The sequence below is a fragment of the Parasteatoda tepidariorum genome, chromosome 11 (genome assembly GCF_982258835.1).
Source record: "Parasteatoda tepidariorum strain Cologne lab strain chromosome 11, Ptep-v5.0, whole genome shotgun sequence".
In the NCBI taxonomy this organism is placed as follows: Eukaryota; Metazoa; Arthropoda; class Arachnida; order Araneae; family Theridiidae; genus Parasteatoda; species Parasteatoda tepidariorum.
This window is the reverse complement of record NC_141765.1, coordinates 40,935,959-40,954,246: the sequence shown is the minus strand read 5'-3', so window position 1 is coordinate 40,954,246 and position 18,288 is coordinate 40,935,959. Positions and strand designations below refer to the sequence as shown.

Genomic DNA, 18,288 nt, shown 5'->3' with positions numbered 1-18,288 from the left:
ATATGACCACTATATTATATCTACATATCCTTTATGTAATTACATCTGCAGTCATCAATAGGTTTAAAAGAGGGACACGTCTTTTAACGGGAACACTGCATATCTTAATGTTAAATCATACAAATGCTGCGCTACATTAAGAACTGGAAGTTCTTATATATATATATATATATATATATATATATATATATATATATATATATATATATATATATATATATATATATATATATATAGTCGATTTTTTTTTATTTTATTACTTCGTTTTTGTTAACTTGGCCAAATTTTCCCGTTCATTTTAAACATTTTGAAATAAGTGGGAGCAAGCTAATGTGGTGCCCCTGAAAGAGTGGCCAACAAATCTGCCCTACTGATAAGACGGACGTCGATTGGGTGGGCATTGGAAAAAAATACATTGCCGGTCGGACTGTGTAGGGGTCAGGGAACTGGCCTTGCATCAGAAAGGTTCTGGCTTAGAATCCCGGGCAAGGCATGAATGCTCTTTCATTCTCTCTACTGTCTGTCCCTACAGTGGGAGCGACGTTGGCCCACCTAATATGGTGCCTCTAAAAAAGTGACTGACAAATCTGCCCTGTCAATGCCTAAATTGTTGAAATGTTTACACAGGTGGACTTTGGGAGTAAAAATAAAATTTTAAAATAATTTTTAAAAGGAGAAAACTTCTGTCTCCCTTAATGCTTCTGAAAAGTATACGTTTATCCTGATTTTATTTGCTTTTGTTAATAAGTTAATTTCTGTAACAACGAGATCTGAAAAAATAATTCTGAATATAAAGAATCTTAAATTCAAATCAATTTTTGTTAGAAATAATTTAAAGTTTTCCTATTATCTTAAAACTTGAGTGTATGTACAGCTTTTAAAAATACAAAATAATTCAAAATAATTAAAAACATTACAATTTAAATAGCAATTTTAAACATTCTAAGAATAGTTACTATAAATTTATAATACAATGAAATCATTTGAATTCACAGTGAACAAATTATAAACTTCGCATTAAATTCCTTTTTCGATTCTATTTTTTTTCGACCTTATTTAATTCTTAAATAATTCAATGGTAGCACTTTTAATATTTTATTTAATCCTTTTTTATTTCTTTATCTTCTTCTCTTTCTAGCGGATTATTTATAGCGGACGAAGCACGATGGAAAAAAAAAGAAGCTGAAAAAATAAATCGCTTTGTTAAAAATAAGCGAATTGCAAAATCTTTAATTCTAATCCTCAAGTTTATTCTTTCATAATAAAATACAGAGGAAAAATAAAATATCGAAGGTTACAATGTCGTTGGGTAATAAAAGGAGTGATCTCATTTAATTGAGTGCGTAAAAAATTTAAAATATTTTTAAATAATTAAAAACTTTTTTTCTTAGAATTTTATAATTTTTTTATGCTTAAAAATGCCGAATCGAAAATATTTTTAATAAATAGGTGGTGTTAAGCTTCTTTCAGCTGATATTTTAAATCGGGATTTTTTCCCCCAGAAGCTCCGAATGAAAGGAAAGGATTGACTAATATTATTACAAGATTAAATCAATGTAACAAGAGGCAAAAAAAATAAAAATGAAATCACACAGCACTTTATTTTGTACTTGCAGTGTAAGTCATTGTAATGTAAAAGTTTCGTTCTATAAATATCGTCATAAATAAAATAATTCCGTTAGTATATATTATTTGCAATCATATGTGAATAGCTTAAATTTAAATTTAATATATATATAATTGAGGTCTTTTCAATTCCATTTCATTGATTAGGAAGATTTATATTTAGCAAAAATATAAGCATGTTTTTAGTGAGGCAAATTTTTTTTTGAAATGTAGAATTTTGCTAGACAAGTTAAGTGTGGTTTTTTACTTAAATAATATGTAATGTGTGTGAAATAATAGAGTTTATGAAAATTAAAAAGAAATAAATAAATCTCTCTATATGAGCATGCTTCTTTTAAAGAGTTTAAATTTCTCGTAAAAGGAGTGAATTCTGTTAATATTGAATTAATAGTTTAGCTAACCATCATATCGCTATTTCCTTAATTTTTATTTTCGTCATTTTTTCAAGAATTTTTGAACTGAATTACAACATTTTCTATTTCATTTTAAAACAGGTTGAGCTAAACAGAATGATAAAATCTCTTTTCATTATTAAAAACATACAATTTTATTATTATTGTTATATCAAACATGATAAATTGATTCAAACAAAATGGAGTGAAAAGTTTGAAAAGAGTTATAGAAATCGAGAATGGTGGGAAGATGTTAAACCTACTATCTACATATTGGATCAACTTTGCACTGTAATGTTAGTACCTTGAACAATAGTACTGTGCAAAACAGATGTTCAATTGAATCATGCCATGTTCAACTTGAACGTTTTTAAATTTTAGGAAAACCGTTGTCATTTGAACGGTAAAAATACCGAATGGATAATATAAATTCCGTGCATTTTGATTTCATTGGCAGAATTATTTCTTTACCAGAAATATCCACACAACATAATACGGTAATTTTACCAAAATGTTTTTCTTCATGTTTTCTTTATACTCTCTGAAATTTTAGTCAATGTTCATTAAACATTTCCTAGTTTTTCTAATTCGGATGGGCAAAAATAAAATAAAATAAAATTAATGAATGAATGATCAAATGAACAAGAAAATAAATAAATAAATGAATAAATTATTAAATAATTAATTAAAAGCTACACTGTTAAAATTTTCATTCCAAAATTATGGTAAAATAACTGGCAGCTGTCTGTCCATCCGATTAACCGTAAAGTTTACGGTAAAGAACATTTTTTTCCTTTATGGTTTTGAAGCCATTTACAAAATGTATGATTATAAAACGCTGAAGATAAAACTATACGGTTTTTTAACCATTTACTAGTAGCATTTTTCAAAAAGTAAAAAAAATATAATTATCTAACTAGGCATAGGAGGTCGGTTTTTCGTAAGGTAATGGTAATTAGAGAGTGCCAGACACTGGAAATTCTCCATGTGGTGCAGGAAATTGAAGAAATATTGTGGTGTCACCACAAGGACTCGAACCAACACCTCCTAGAAAAGAGTAGGCCTCTGCACGGGTTACCATAAATATCCTTTAGTAGTCCAAACGTAATGACATATGTCGTATTTTCAACCACTGCGCAGCTTAGTACCCCGAACGTAATGACATCTTTCTTATTTTTCATCAAATGCGCAGTTAACTTCGTCACATCGGACTACTAAATTGATCCGTGCTGAGGCCTTCATACTTCTAGGAGGTGTTGCTCGAACTCCAGTTCTGCCGGTCATGAGATTGACAGATAAGCCCGTTCAGCTATGATATGTACGCCGTTGCATAGAAGTAAGTAGCTTCATTAGGTGGTTCGAATTGGTGAGATAAAATTCTAGATGTTTAACCGTATTAGGTGAACGCAGTTAATAAACAGTTTTTTTCAAACTTAACAGTTTGATTACCATTTTATTTATAGTAATTTGACTGTTTTGATTAATTATGGTAAAATAATCATTCAATAAATTGTTATTTAACCATTTTTTCCGAGAAATTTCTAACAGTGTAGAAAATCGTTTAAAATCTTGAATAAATGAAGTGATTGAAACCAATGTGTGCAAGTTTAGTGCTGCTGTTAAAGAATTTCTTGTCTATTCGATTTAGGAATTTTTATCCATGATAAAAGCACTAAAATTCCATTACTGTAGGAAGTTTTCACTAACATCTATCACTAAGTACCGAAAATCTTTATAAGTACTGTTCTTGCACTCATTTTCTTCGGCTTTGTTCCATTCTACAAATGTTCATACAATAGAAAATGATTTACCGCTGAATAGCTAGCAGTGGTTTATACTCGAAGGTGCAATTTCATTATTTCTTAGTAGTTTATAATTTTAATCTTAAATATCAAAACAATACGAAAGATAGTAATGATATTATATATATATAAATTAGGATTAGTACCTTTTTTTTAAGGGAAGTAGAAATTTTCACCTTGTAACTTTAATAAGTATCAGTATTTTTAGCAAGTAATTGTATTAAAGGAAAAAAAAATCTTTTAGAAATCATCAACTATAGTTTTTTTTTAATAAAATACTAAAAATAATTACGGTGTTTAAGTCCAATAACAATATACATTTTATACCTTTTAAACTATTTTCATGAATACAATTTTAAAGATAATTTCTATTGAAATAAATTGAATCTAAGATTAAGTGACTTATTTTCATTTTTATTATTTTAAAAATGTATAGATTGGAAAAAAAATGGATGCTTAAATTGAACAATAGTTTGTGTTCAATTTAAATTAATTAGGAACAATAATTGTTTAAGACTTGTATAGTATTAAGAATAATCATTTTCTTATAATTAGATCAATAAGTATAAAAAAAGAGAAAGAAATATTAATTAGAAGAAGCTTTATTATTACACTGTTAGAATTTTCATTCTACAATTATGGTAAAATAACCGGCAGCAGTATGTCCATCCAACAAACGGTAAAGTTCATGGAAAAGAACATTTTTTACCTTCACGGTTTTGTAACCATTTACAACTAGCATGGTTCACCATGAAAAAGAAATTTTACTGAATATTAGAGATAGTTCATCAGCTTTATGGTGCTGCCATCTATGAGTGAATGAGAGGAGAGTATTGTATTCGAATAGCCCATGGTCACAAATTGAGGATTGCAGGACACTGGAAACTCTTAATGCGTTGAGGGAAATGGAATAAAAATTGTGATGTCAATGCAGGTACTCGAACTCCTGTTCTGTCGGTCATGAGATTGACACATTAGCCCTCTCAGTTATAATATGTACCCATTTGCATGGAGCAAAGTAGCTTTATTAAGTGGGCTTAGTTGTTGCGATGAAATTTTGATAGTTTAACAGTATTAAGTGAAAGCAGTTAATAAACGGTTTTCTTCAACAGTAACAGTTTGAGTACCATTTTATTTATGGTTATTTGACTGTTGTATTTGAATTTGGTGAAATAACAATTAAATAAATTGTCATTTAATGCTTTTTTCCAAAATTTTTTTAAGAGTGTAGCAGTTATTATGAATCCAGTAAAAAATATAATAAGATAAAAAAGTAAAAAAAATAAGGAGATATGAAGGGAAAAAATTTGATGGTAAGTAATTTTGTACAATATTGTATATAAAGAAAACGCGTAGACATAATACAATGCAAGGGACGAAAAATAAAAGACTTCAAACTTTGAATTTCAGTATCATAGAATACGTTTGCTTAAATGAAATTGGTAGTTTGATTTGAGAGAATATTAATTCATGCTAGGAGATTAGTTTTTTAAATTTGATTAAAGACGCAATTTCGAATGTATTATTTTACCTACACATTAAAATAAAACTCTAGGAAATATAAGGTAGTTAAATAATTTTGAATTACATGATCTACAAAAAAATTTTTTGTTAGTTTTTTAATAAAATTTCCCTCTATCATTGTATGTAAAAATTTTAAAACAATCTAGATAATCACGGAGATAAACGGAGAAAAATGCACAAAAAACGGAGATAATCACACAATATACACTTTTCATACATTTCTTAGTGTTTATGAGTCTATGATGCTTTTTACTCTCTAATTAACTTCACTGAGTACTGATTTTCTGTACTGTATAAGTTTTAGAAATAATATATAAATGAGGTACATTTATTAACACATAGATAAACTAGAGGAGTTTTCTCAAATTTAGTATACCTAACATTGTCTATTGAGATGACTACTTACACTGAGAAAACAAGTATGAAAACAAGTCAAAACTACTGAAATATGGTAAAATTTTAAGTGTTTCTGGCTCTATGGGAACACCAAGAAGCTTAGTAATTTTTACCTAAACGTTTTGGGATTGAGTTTGGTAAAATTAACGATGAAATATGGATTTATAAGATGCAGTAAATGTGGTAAAACTTTTTTTAAAATTATCATGGTACTTCAGAGCATGGCGTAAAAACCATTCGTTCGGTTAAATTTGCTTTTCAGTTTTGCCTTTTCACTAAATGTGTGGTAATAAGAATTATAATTTTAAGAAGCAGAAACCGTTGTCATATGAACAGAAAAATTACCAAATGGATGGACAGCATATTTTAATTTTATTAACTAGAACTATATTTTGTCCTTTTTTATCAGAAATGTCATTACCAAATAGTACGATAATTTTACCAGAATATGTATATTCCAGCAAGATGTATGCTGTTTTTTTGGACAAAAGTTATACATTTTGTCCAAAAGTTAAGCGTAATTTTGCACTGAGCATATATGAAAAATTATATTTAACTTTTGAACACCTTTGTGCTTCAGTTATCCCATATTATCCTATATTGTGCTTCAGCTTCCTATATTACAGCTCAGTTCTTAATTGTTCTACGGCTGAGTCTAGTAATTGGGCTGATTGAATTTGTCCCTTTTACTTTCAGATTACAAAATCTAACCAAGTTCAATTCTCATGTGTTGCTGATAAATTGAGATGCAACTTTTTACCCACACCAGATTTTAGCTTTTTTTGTCAATAGTCAATTTTTTTCAATTTTGTCAATAGTCAATTTAATAGTCTTTTGTCAATTTTTTGTCAGTTTTTTTGTTCAGTTTTTTTAAGCTTACATGATGAGATTTTTCCTTTCCATATGTCAGATGCTTTGGTACAAAAGTTCCCTTGTCAGCTTGAGTTAAATTTAAAATTACAAGTTTGCCGACTTGAATATTAGGCGTCAAGTCGCTTGTTTCCATTCATTGCCAGGAATAAAATTTCCCCGATTTTGTGAATTAACCATTTATCGACGATGTTAGAGAAAATGAATGAATACGAAACTTCGAAACTTACAAAATTATACTTTCATTTTATCGTGGGAATCATTGTAAACGCTATTTCACAATGCATTATGAATATTTAATTGAATTTTAGGTTCAATTCTTTCAGCAATTCAACAACAAAAAAATAATGTAAATAATTTCAAGTAATAAATATGGGTAGTTTTCAGTTCAGTTCAAAAAGCTTATTTACGCTCTGCTTTAACGATCAGAGACACGATTTAAAGGCTGATATTTAGTTCTCAAAACCTTCAGAAAAACCTAACAAGAAATATTTAAAAACATTTTTCAAAATACCAAATGACAGAAAACCTTTTTTAACATTTTAAACATTCAACTTTCTTAACTGAACATTATAATACCTGATAAAGAAGGAAAATCAAACAAGTGTTACAACAGAGCTCAGAATGTCAAAAAAGATCTTTTTATAGCATGATCATTTAAAACTCTTTAAGTTACATTTCTCTCAATATGAAAGGTTGTTAAACTAATGATGCAAAGTTTTCTTCAGTAGTTTAGGAACAATAAAAGCTTACAACAGTCATCATTAATTTGTTCTTTTCATTCAAATCCGCTTATATTCGTTATCAAATGTAAGTTCATTTCTTTCGCTTTTGACTTAGTTTCAAAGAAAAAAATTTTTCTTTTATGTATTTGCGCAATATTTATTATTAGTGATATTAAATGCTTGGGCATTTTGATCACTTTTTTTCATAATCAGCTTATTTTTTTTATCAGCTAATTGAAGATAAATTCATAATATATAATTTTATTTTTATTGATCCAATAAAATTTGTAAATGGTATATTTAAAAATTTTTGAAATATATAGTAAACATCATTGTCTTTTTAAATTCAATTTTAGTAAAGTTTTGTGTTTTATATAGTATTAGATGCATGGCAATTTCAAAAGAATAAAAGTTTCATCGTGATAAATCTAATTTTATTAAATACATAAACTGCAAATAAAAAGCTTAATTTGTTTCTATTTGTACATATATTATCGTTTTTTTAACCAGAAATGCTATATGATAATTTTACCAGAATTGTTTTTCTCAGTGTAGATTTCCCTGAAATGGGATTTAATCATAATTTAAACGTGCTTTTGACCAAGTTTATTTGATTGAAAACTGGTTGCGTTTTTTCTAACCAACTAGGTAATTTATTATGTTGGTAGAACCATGGGCAATAACTTTTAATTTCTTTTCCAATCATTTCTCATTTTATACTTGCATCAATCGCCAGGTCTTGTGATTGCTACAGATAATCAAATAAATCAAAATAAATAATAAAATAATAATAAAAACAAAAATAAAGATAAATAAATCCAAAAGCATGCTAATATATTTGTAGCGTCATTTAGTGTTAGCATATTTTTTGCATAGCTTTTAGTTCACTTTAATGCTAATTAAAATACACGAAGAAATTAGTTTTTGAGCTTGAGCACTAGTTAAATTAAATACCGAATGATAAGTGAAAATATTGTTTATAGTAAACTTTACAAAGAAAAGTTTGGTTTGTGTGTTTTGTTACACAAACTTCTGTGATGCTTAAGCTTGTGCATTTAAAGTTTAGTTTAAGGTAGTGTAATATAACGTTTTCCACAATAAAAATGTAAAATTCTCCAATATATGATTTTATAAAGTAATGTCCTGACACATTTGAACTGCATTGGGAGAGTCAATAGATATTTTCGTTTATCATCGTATCTTCAGACCGTAAATTATTGAATTAATCATATTCTTAACTCTGAGGAGGACAGATGCTTCGTAGCAACAAAGTTAAGTTCGAAGTTATTAGCAATACGTCAACGGTTTTCAAGACTAGCTATTTTTTCTGTTTAAAGTAATACAAAATATTAGTTAATAAATATATTTGATCAAATTACGACTTGTTTGAAAGAGAAAATAATTAAAAATTAACTTAAAAAGTGCTTTACTACTTTTATAGTTTTATACAATCCAACAAAATTTAGATTTTTTAAAATATTTTTCTCATTTCAAATAAAAAAGTGAATTCGCAATTTCCCTTGTTCAAAATATTATATTTCTGCAATATCATTAATTATATGTAATCATATTTGATGTGCTAAAAGTTTTATTTACACTATTATAATCGTTAATGTTTCATGTTATCTTACATTTATTTACTTGGAATATTCACGTAAGTGTAAAAGAATGTATTAAGATGGAAAATTGAATAGTTTAAATAATATATATAAATTTTAAAGTTATGACTTTAATTTCTACAAAAATAATGCCAAAAAATCATACATAATATTTGATGATTTTATGTTCAAAAGGTAATGAAATTTTTTTTTATGTATTTCTAATCTGAAGGTTTTCAATATATTATATGAAACTACGAGATTCTCAAATAAAGTTAATTTCAAAACAGTTGATTAGGTGAAAGCAATAACTTAAAATGCCTCAAGTTATTTGAAAAAAAAAAGAGAAATTTTAAATATCCTAACGATGACAAGTAAACAACTTTCTTTCATTTAGTTTTTAAATCACTCACTAGAGGTCATTGTTATTTTAAATTATGAGAATTTACTTACGAGCAATCTTGTTCGTTGTTAGACGTATGGATGATATGTATCGTAGCGATGGTTTTTAAAAGTCTTTAAAGATATCGTTCGAAAACTCAAAGGAGATATTTTCAAATAGTCATCATAAATTTGTTAATTCAGCATTAATTTGCGTTACTAATATTAGCTTCCAAAAAAAAATTATGAAAGGAAAGAGGATCAAAATATACTAATTATTATTGTATCGAAACTAACTAATGGGAAAATATAAACTATTGCTCAAAGTACATTTAATTATTTTAAAAGTAGCTCAACCTACTATAAATTGTTTTGTGATATTTGTGATAAAAGATTTATTTTAAATTGCTAAAATGGCTTTATATATATATATATATATATATATATATATATATATATATATATATATATATATATATATATATATATATATATATATATATATATATATATATATATATATATATATATATATATATATATATATTTTTTTTTTTTTTTTTTTCTTTTCTTTTTCATGTTTTCACTACATCTATCTATATACAAATGTAAATGTTCGTTCAACATACTTTTAAATTAAATGTTAAAAAAAATTATTGATTCACTTTATTAATGTATTTAATAAATAGAAGAAGAATCCATATTTCTCGATCAGAAATACTTTGAAAAACTAAAAATAATCATTCTTATCAAGAAAGAGAATTAATGCTGTCCATTTTCATTCAACTCATACCCCTAATGAAATGAATAATAGATTTTACTTGAATCGTAACTTAATAAAAATCACATCTCGTTTGCCTCATTGGTAATCAAAAAAACATGATTTATTAACATTATTCCGCAACTTATGAGATATTTTAATCAATTTGCAAATCAGATGACTTGCATTTCATCTTTGTTTATTCTATTGATGTCTTAGCTGTATTTAGTAACTGGAATTTAACCTTTTTATTCTTTGCAATTTTCAAAATTGCATCATAAATTAAGTATTTTTGATATTTTCTTAGCACAATAAATAAGAATATTTCTTACGTAATCATAAGAAATACTTAACTTACGATGATAAAGTCTTTCTACTCTTACAGTATACTTTATATTGATATATTTTTAAAACTTATTTAATTAGACATAGTTCATTTCACTTTTTAGGCAAGATATAAATATTTTAATTGAATTTTAATTTCCTTAGGTTTGTAATTTACTGTTAATGAAGATTAATGTTTAATTGATATATTTGTAACTTTAAAAACGATAATTTTTAAATAATTTATATAAAAATACACTCGATACATAGTAGATTTAGAAATATTTATGAAATGAATTAGGAGTTTAATGTTCACTTTAAAGATTTTGGAGTATAGTCACCAAAAAGTTTGGTAGTGAGGTAAACTAAATTTATTTTCAACTAGAGAGGAGTAGTTATTATGCAAAAATTAAATAAATGACAATTAATAATAATTAAACATTTAAATAACAATAAAATAACAATTGAAAGAAATAAAAATTGTTTGAATTAAGTAAAATTGTAAAAGTGGGAATCTATTGTTAAAAATATGCTTGTTTTAAACAAAATGTTTTTTTGCAACGAAACTATAAACTTGAATCTAATGAGCAAGAAAAAATGTGCAACAAAAAATGACTATATAATTAAATAAAATTATACAAGTGAAAAAGTAAATAAAAAATTTGAAATTTCTGAAAATATGCTTGTTTTTAAACTAAATTTTTTTGCAATGAAATCAAAAACTAGAATATAATGCGCATGAAAAAATGTTGACAGTAAACAGCTAAAAAATGAGTAAATAAATAAATAAAACTTCAAAAGTGAAAAAGTAAGTAAAAAATGTGACTACATTCAGTGCTGAAAGTTTCAACACCAAAAATGGGAGCAAATGTACACCAAAGTATTTTACGGCGTAGATAAGTTTTGGTAAAATTGAAGATCATGGGTTCATTTAATATTAATATTAACCAAGCAGTCTCTAAGACCACACCACAGAAGCTAGTAAGTTTCTGTTAGTTACTTTGCAAACGAAGCTATGTTTAAATAAATGTGAAAAATATTACACTTATTTACTTCCTAATTTATTCGGAACTCTATTATCCAAGTGGAATAGTTCTTAACTTTAAGGGTTTCTATCCAAGTAGTGCAGTTCTTAACTTTAAGGGTTGCTTTGATTTTTATTTTCATTATTATTTTCATGACTATTTTAACAACAATCGAATACAAACGACAATTACTTTAGTGAATTTTAATAAGTGTGTTAAAGTTAGTTTTTTTAAAAATAATTATTACTGAAAAGGTTTTAATATGAAATATAATTTAAATTTTTTTGGCAACTAGCAATATATTTATGATTTGTTGGCGCATAACATAGCAATTATTCTATAACATAACAAATTGAAATTCGAACAGCAATAAAATAGATTAAAATTTGATCTTCATGAATCGAGTTTGGTGGCGAATATAAACTTCCCAATAAAGAAGAGTAATTTATCCACACTGAAAAAAAGCAGCATCAAAGCTACCAGAACATTGTAAAATTTACGGTGTTTCTGGCTCTTATGGAAACATTAAAAAGATCAGTAATTTTTTCCAAAGTGCTTTAATAAGGATTTTGGTAAATTTAATAATAAAATATGATTTTAGAGTAGATAATTTTATAATATATGATAAAATTTGGTAAATGAGTTAAAATTCGATAATTTTACCACGAGGATTTAGACCATGGCATACAAAACATTTATTCGGTTACATTTACTTTTCAGTTTTGTATTTTTTACTAAATGCGTGGTAATAAAACCATAATTTTTAAAACCAGTGTTATCGGTAAAGCTTTATCATATGAACGGAAAAATTACCAAATGAATGGTTTAACACGGCATATTTTGGTTTGGTAATGTTATTACCACCCAGTACGGTAAATTTTATAGAATTTTTTCTCCGTGCAGTAAAACCTAAAAAAAAACTATATACGATGGCTCTAAAATGCGTGCTTTTAAGAAAATCGTGCATGTAATTCTACCAGGTAAGACTTGTTCTCAGTGGCATTCAGAGATTTTTGGATGTCCGGAGCAAACTAGTCGACTAAATTCTCCTCAAAAGAGGACTGTTGGTGAAAAAAAGCCAATGTACTTGAAGAAAAAAATATGACTTAAAATATATTTTTTTATATTTTTGTATGTAATCTAATGGAAAATCATTCCATGGTAAAAATTTATTTTTTACACTAAATGTTCTTCCATTCTTTTCCTAAATACAAAGGATATTTTAATTTTAATGATCTGAAATTTTATTATTAAATTTGTTTGAAGCCGGATAAATATCTCTCAAAACCTTAATTTCGCTATAAAAAAATACACTGTAAAAAAATTCGATAAATCTTCAACCAGTATTTGGTGCAAAGTTTCTCAATATCCCAAAATTTAGTTAAATGAAAGATTATTTTATTTTAGTTACACCATAAATTGTAAAGTATGATCGAGAAATACTTCCATGGTGCAACTAACTGCACCAAATTTGGTAAAAGACACAAAACATTGACGGTGGCTGTAAACTGAACGATGTTTATTTACGACGCCATGTTTTCTTTACTACTCGGACTCGGTGTATCGGGACGACAAAAGGATGTTTCTTCAAGTATCAACTGACTACACAAAAATTTGGTAAAAGACACAAAACATTGACGGTGGCTGTAAATTGTACAATGTTTATTTACGACGCCATGTTTTCTTTACTACTCGGACTCGGTGTATCGGCACGACAAAAGCATGTTACTTCAAGTATCAACTTAGTTAGGTAGGTAAATGTCTTATTTGCATTGATAAAATTTTATTTCTTTTACGTGGCCTTTGGTTGTATAAAATGGTTAGAGGTATGTCATGAAATAACCTACTTACGGTAAATAGTTTTGTTGCGGTAAATATCGACCTTGACCTGCATTTGAGAGCTTTAAAAATACTAATAATGTTGCAGACTTCCTCTGGTTTTATGAAAGAAAAGAAATGTAGTATAAAAATAGGTGTTTCGTTTCTTCAAAACCCTTACATTTGTTGCAGCCTTCTACTGGTATTTGGGACTATTGACAATACCAAAATATGGTAAAATTGATCTCAATTTTATGTAACCAGCAAATGAATACTAATATTTGGTGCAACATGGCTCGAAATTTTCAGCAGTGTATAATAAATTTAAAGTTTTATTGTTATTTTTTTTCAACTGCATGTCTCTTTGAGCTCTATGCCTGAGGCAGTAGCTTTCTTTTTCCTCACTGCATGCCATTGCTTGTTTGCTGAGCAAGGTAAAGCTTCGCTTACTTCTGCTAAGTTCCTGTAGCAGTCTATTTTGCAAGCATGCATAATATAATTTATCTTTGTAATATTAGAAATACCGTCTATTACTTTTCTTTGGCCATTGAAAAATAAATGGAACTTTTAGTATTCGTTTCACTCAAAAGAGAAAACCAAAAACTCTTAACTGACTTTCAGAATAGCTGCTAGAACATTGGTAGATTTTAAGTAAAAATGCTCTCTATGCTGTAATATTTCCTGCGTATTTTTTTAGGTTCTTGAAATAAAATAAATAACACTAAAAGTATGTTGTATAAAGGGTTTTTAAAACTGTACCATAATGGCAAATTACCACTTTAGGTGCAATGTCTTTTTTTATGTTTTGGTATTTTTATATCATCGTATGATTCATGTATGATTTGATCATATATGATACACCAAATTATATCGCAAAGTGCATTTACTGCTGTTTAAAGATAGATAGTTTAATTTTTAATATTTTAGGGAGTTTGTTTTTTATATTTTGTATTAAAATCAAACTTCTGCGAGCTAATTTTTTTTCAATAAACCTATGTACATTTGAAAATGCTACATACTACTACTTTTGTAATAAAGTATTTTTCTCGAAAAAAAGTTTTAAATACTAAAATAAACTAAAAATAACATTTATTTAATCATTAAATGTTTCTAGCTCAGGAAATAGCATAATTAATTCATGATATCAAATTTGTCGCTCTCTGTAAAAACTTCCGGATCAAATTACGGTAAAAAGTGCCTGCACTCGTTACCGCAAAATCCATTTTTCCGGAACATGCTACGGAACAAAAAAATCTGATATACCGTTGTTTATTACAGTAATAAAAACGTAAAATCACTGTATCTCTCTAATTAAATAAATATTACTGCAAAAATTATGATATAATATTATACTGTAAAAAGTTTACGATAAAATACATTTTATGGTAATTGCACCATCAGTGCCGGTACTTTACACCTTTATTTGATTCGAAAGTTTTCACAGTGTATAGTGTTTCTTTATACCTTCAAACAATTAGAGGAATTTCATAAAAAGCATGTATTACATGCTTTTATATACAAGACATGTCTTTGTATTATTTTCTTAATGCAATAACAAATTATGTATAATTATTAATATTCATAATTATTGTATAACTAAAGATATACCTGTAATTATTAATACATTACACTATGAGAAAGTTTGTATCACCGGCATCGGTACCTTGAACCAGAATACGGAATAATTTGGCTACAACTTTATACAAGAGTGAAATTGAACGATGTTACATACCTTTCAATTCCACTCCCGTAACAGATAATTGTGACATAATATTTTGTAATTAAGCTTTAGAAGCACTATACTATGATTCAATCTTGAATCATATTAAGCAATTTTGAAGGATATTAGTGTTTAACACTCTTCAAAGTTCTTATTTTGCATATATAAATATAATAATAGATGTTATTGAAAGTAAAGCAGAAAGAAATTTAGTAGTTTTAGAATGGGTGTGCTTTACAAAAGTACAGGGTAACAAAAAAGTATAGGGATCACTTTTGTGGTTATCTACCACTAAAGTTTTAACCCACTGACGGTTCTGCACGTAAAAAGTCGCATTTTAACCTGCAGTCTTCTCTGCATAGCAAAACCGGTTTTCCCATGTTAATGGATAGGGGAACTGTGTGTTGGGGAGAAACATTCTCCCAATTTTGCCCATTTCCTTAACCGCCAGTGGGTTGAAACCTTTTTACATATATAGCATACTGATATAAAGCTCTGCTATTAGACTTTCAATTGCAATGCTATTTAATAAAATCACAAAAATACCTTTGAAGAAATTTGACAAAAAGCTAATTGGTCAAGTACAAGCATTTTTAGAACTTCGATGGAGCCACAGGTTTATACAAACCCATTTTAAAGAGAAAGGTATTGCGATTTCACTCAGCCATATCAGTCGCATCAAGAATTCAAAACTCGGATCGATGCAAAATAATGCAAAACCGAAAAGAAGTGGACCGCCAAGCAAATTGAAGAAATCAGATTTGCAGAAGCTTGATAAGATGACATCAAAACCGGATCCACCAACACAGACAAGCATGGCTAAAGCTCTTAACGTGAGTCAGCAAGTTGTAAGCTATCAACTAAAACAAAAGTTGAAGAAAAAATGCCATAAAAAACCTAAATGTCATCATTTAAGTGAGAGATTGGTGCAGATTAGGAGGCAACGTTTATGGCCCCTCTACAAGCTTCTCTGTAAGGACAGATGGCGAAAGTTCATAACAACTGATGAAGCTTGGATCTATCTATCTGATATCAATGCTAAATCTAAAGTTCAATAACTGAGCCGAGGGCAGAACATTCGAGACTTGACACCATCAACCACGGTGTCTCATCCTAAAGGCGCAATGGTTTGGATGGGCATATCCGCCCATGGTGTGACCAAACATCGGTTTGTGAAACCTGGGACCAAAATAAATTCTGAGTATTGCATACACAAGATACTAAAGCCCTTTCTTAAGGATGATTACTGCAGATTGTACCCTAATGGTGATGCTGTGTTCCATCAGGACTCTGCCCCATCGCATGCATCTAAGGTCACCCAGAAATTCCTAACAGATCAGCAAGTGCAATTCCTGAGACCAGAACAATGGATTCCAAACAGTCCTGATGCTACACCATGCGACTATTTCCTATGGGGACATCTGAAAAACAAACTGAATAAGAGAAGAATTTCTACATTGAGAGACCTTCAAAGAGCTATTAGAGAAGATGTGAAGAAAATCCCCCAGAAAATCATTTTGCGGGCTTTAAAATCATAGCCGAAGCGTTGTAGACAAATCTATTATGCTGGAGGTCGACATATTGAGAAGCATCGCTGAATTTCTGTAATAAATTTTGGAAATAAAAGCATTCAAAAATGATCCCTATATTTTTTTGTTACCCTGTACATAATTATTTTATCAGGCATATGAAATCATATCGTATATAAAAATAATCCTGTTGATTTTATTAGGGCTAATTTAAAAAGAGAAATACTTTGACTTGCATAAGTTTGTGTCAAAATTAATGAAAACTTTATGCACTGAGAAAAAAAAAGTATTTTCAAATCTACAAGAATATGGTAAAATTTGCAGTGTTTTGGCTCTATAGGAACACCAAAAGGCAAGGTAATTTTCACCAAAGTGCATTGGCAACAACTTGGAAAAATTAACAATGCTATATAGTTTTAAAATATGTGTTAAAATTAGATGAATATGGTAAAATTTGTTAAATTTATCATGATACACTAGAGCATGACATAAATACCCTTTATTTGGTTAAATTTACTTTTCAGTCTTGTATTTGTTACAAATTGTAAGGTAATAATGAGTATAATTTTGTAATTCAAAATTTTCGTGTGAACGGAAAAATTATCTAACGAATAGTATAATGTATATTTTAATACTGCATATTTTGGTTTTATTAACCAGAATTATGTTTCTTTTTTTCAACCAAAAATTTCCTTACTATACTGTGCTGTAGCTTTAATGTTACCAGAATTTTGTTTTTCCGTGTGATAATTTAACCGTGTAACGTTTTTAAAAAATTACTTTAAATTATCAATGCTTTATAATTTTCCTTAAACTGAGTAATTTATTATAACTGAAACAATTTTTTGAAAAAAAGTAAAACATACCTAACTTACAAAAATTGAATTGTATTCTCCAATTTTTTTTTCTTTTATATTCCCTAAACAGTTACATCCAAAATGGTTTCATCTTTAGTCGAATAGCAATGCAACTCTAATTACTCATCAAAAAGTAATTACATAGAGTAATAGAGAGTAATTAAGTTAGAGTTGTTATTCATTTACTACTTTATGTTAAACGCAAGTTAGGACAGGAAAGAAAACCAATTTGCCGAGATTAGAGCCTATGTTATCTGTATACGTTTATTTGTGATAGAAAGATGAGCTTCTTTGGAAAGCTATGATTCAGTTTTCATTTAGCTGTTTTTCAAATTTGATTTCAAAAAAAAATTATATAGTTTAAGAGCTTATTTGAAACTTTTGTTAAATGAAATTTTAATAAATTTAAAAGAAATCTACTTTAAAAAGATAAAGTATTTTAGTGCAAAGAGTGATCTTTTTTAGTGCGCAGCATTGTAGTCTGAAAAACTTGAATTATACAGTAAAAAATTTAGCAAAATTAATTAATAATTATTATTAATTACAGATATGATATATTCGGAAACATGAAAATGTGTGTGTGTGCATTTAAAATGGCCCTTAGTACCTATTTCAATTCGTAATTATAAAGTAGCGTAATGATTTTATGAATGGTATTATTATAACTATTATATTAATAATATTAAAAGTGGTTTTACGGATATACTTTTTACCGTAATTTCATTAAGAATTTCTTATAGTGTACTTTAAGAATCATTTTTATACCTTAAACTTTTAATGTAATGTCTTTTCAAAATGTCATAAATGTCTTTTAAGACATTTTAGATTAAAAATAAAAATTAATTTCAATTTTAATGGTACACTGAGAAAAAAATTGTAGTTGAAACTAAATGAAAACTATACCATGTGTCTGGTTCTATGGAAAAGCACCAAAGAAGCTC

General features: G+C 27.7%; 1 protein-coding gene across 4 annotated transcripts in view; it reads left to right on the top strand.

Moving 5' to 3' along the window:
• LOC107453345 (solute carrier family 4 member 11) overlaps window positions 1-18,288 on the top strand; it is a 351,566-nt gene that overhangs the window by 74,567 nt on the left and 258,711 nt on the right. The window lies entirely within an intron of this gene.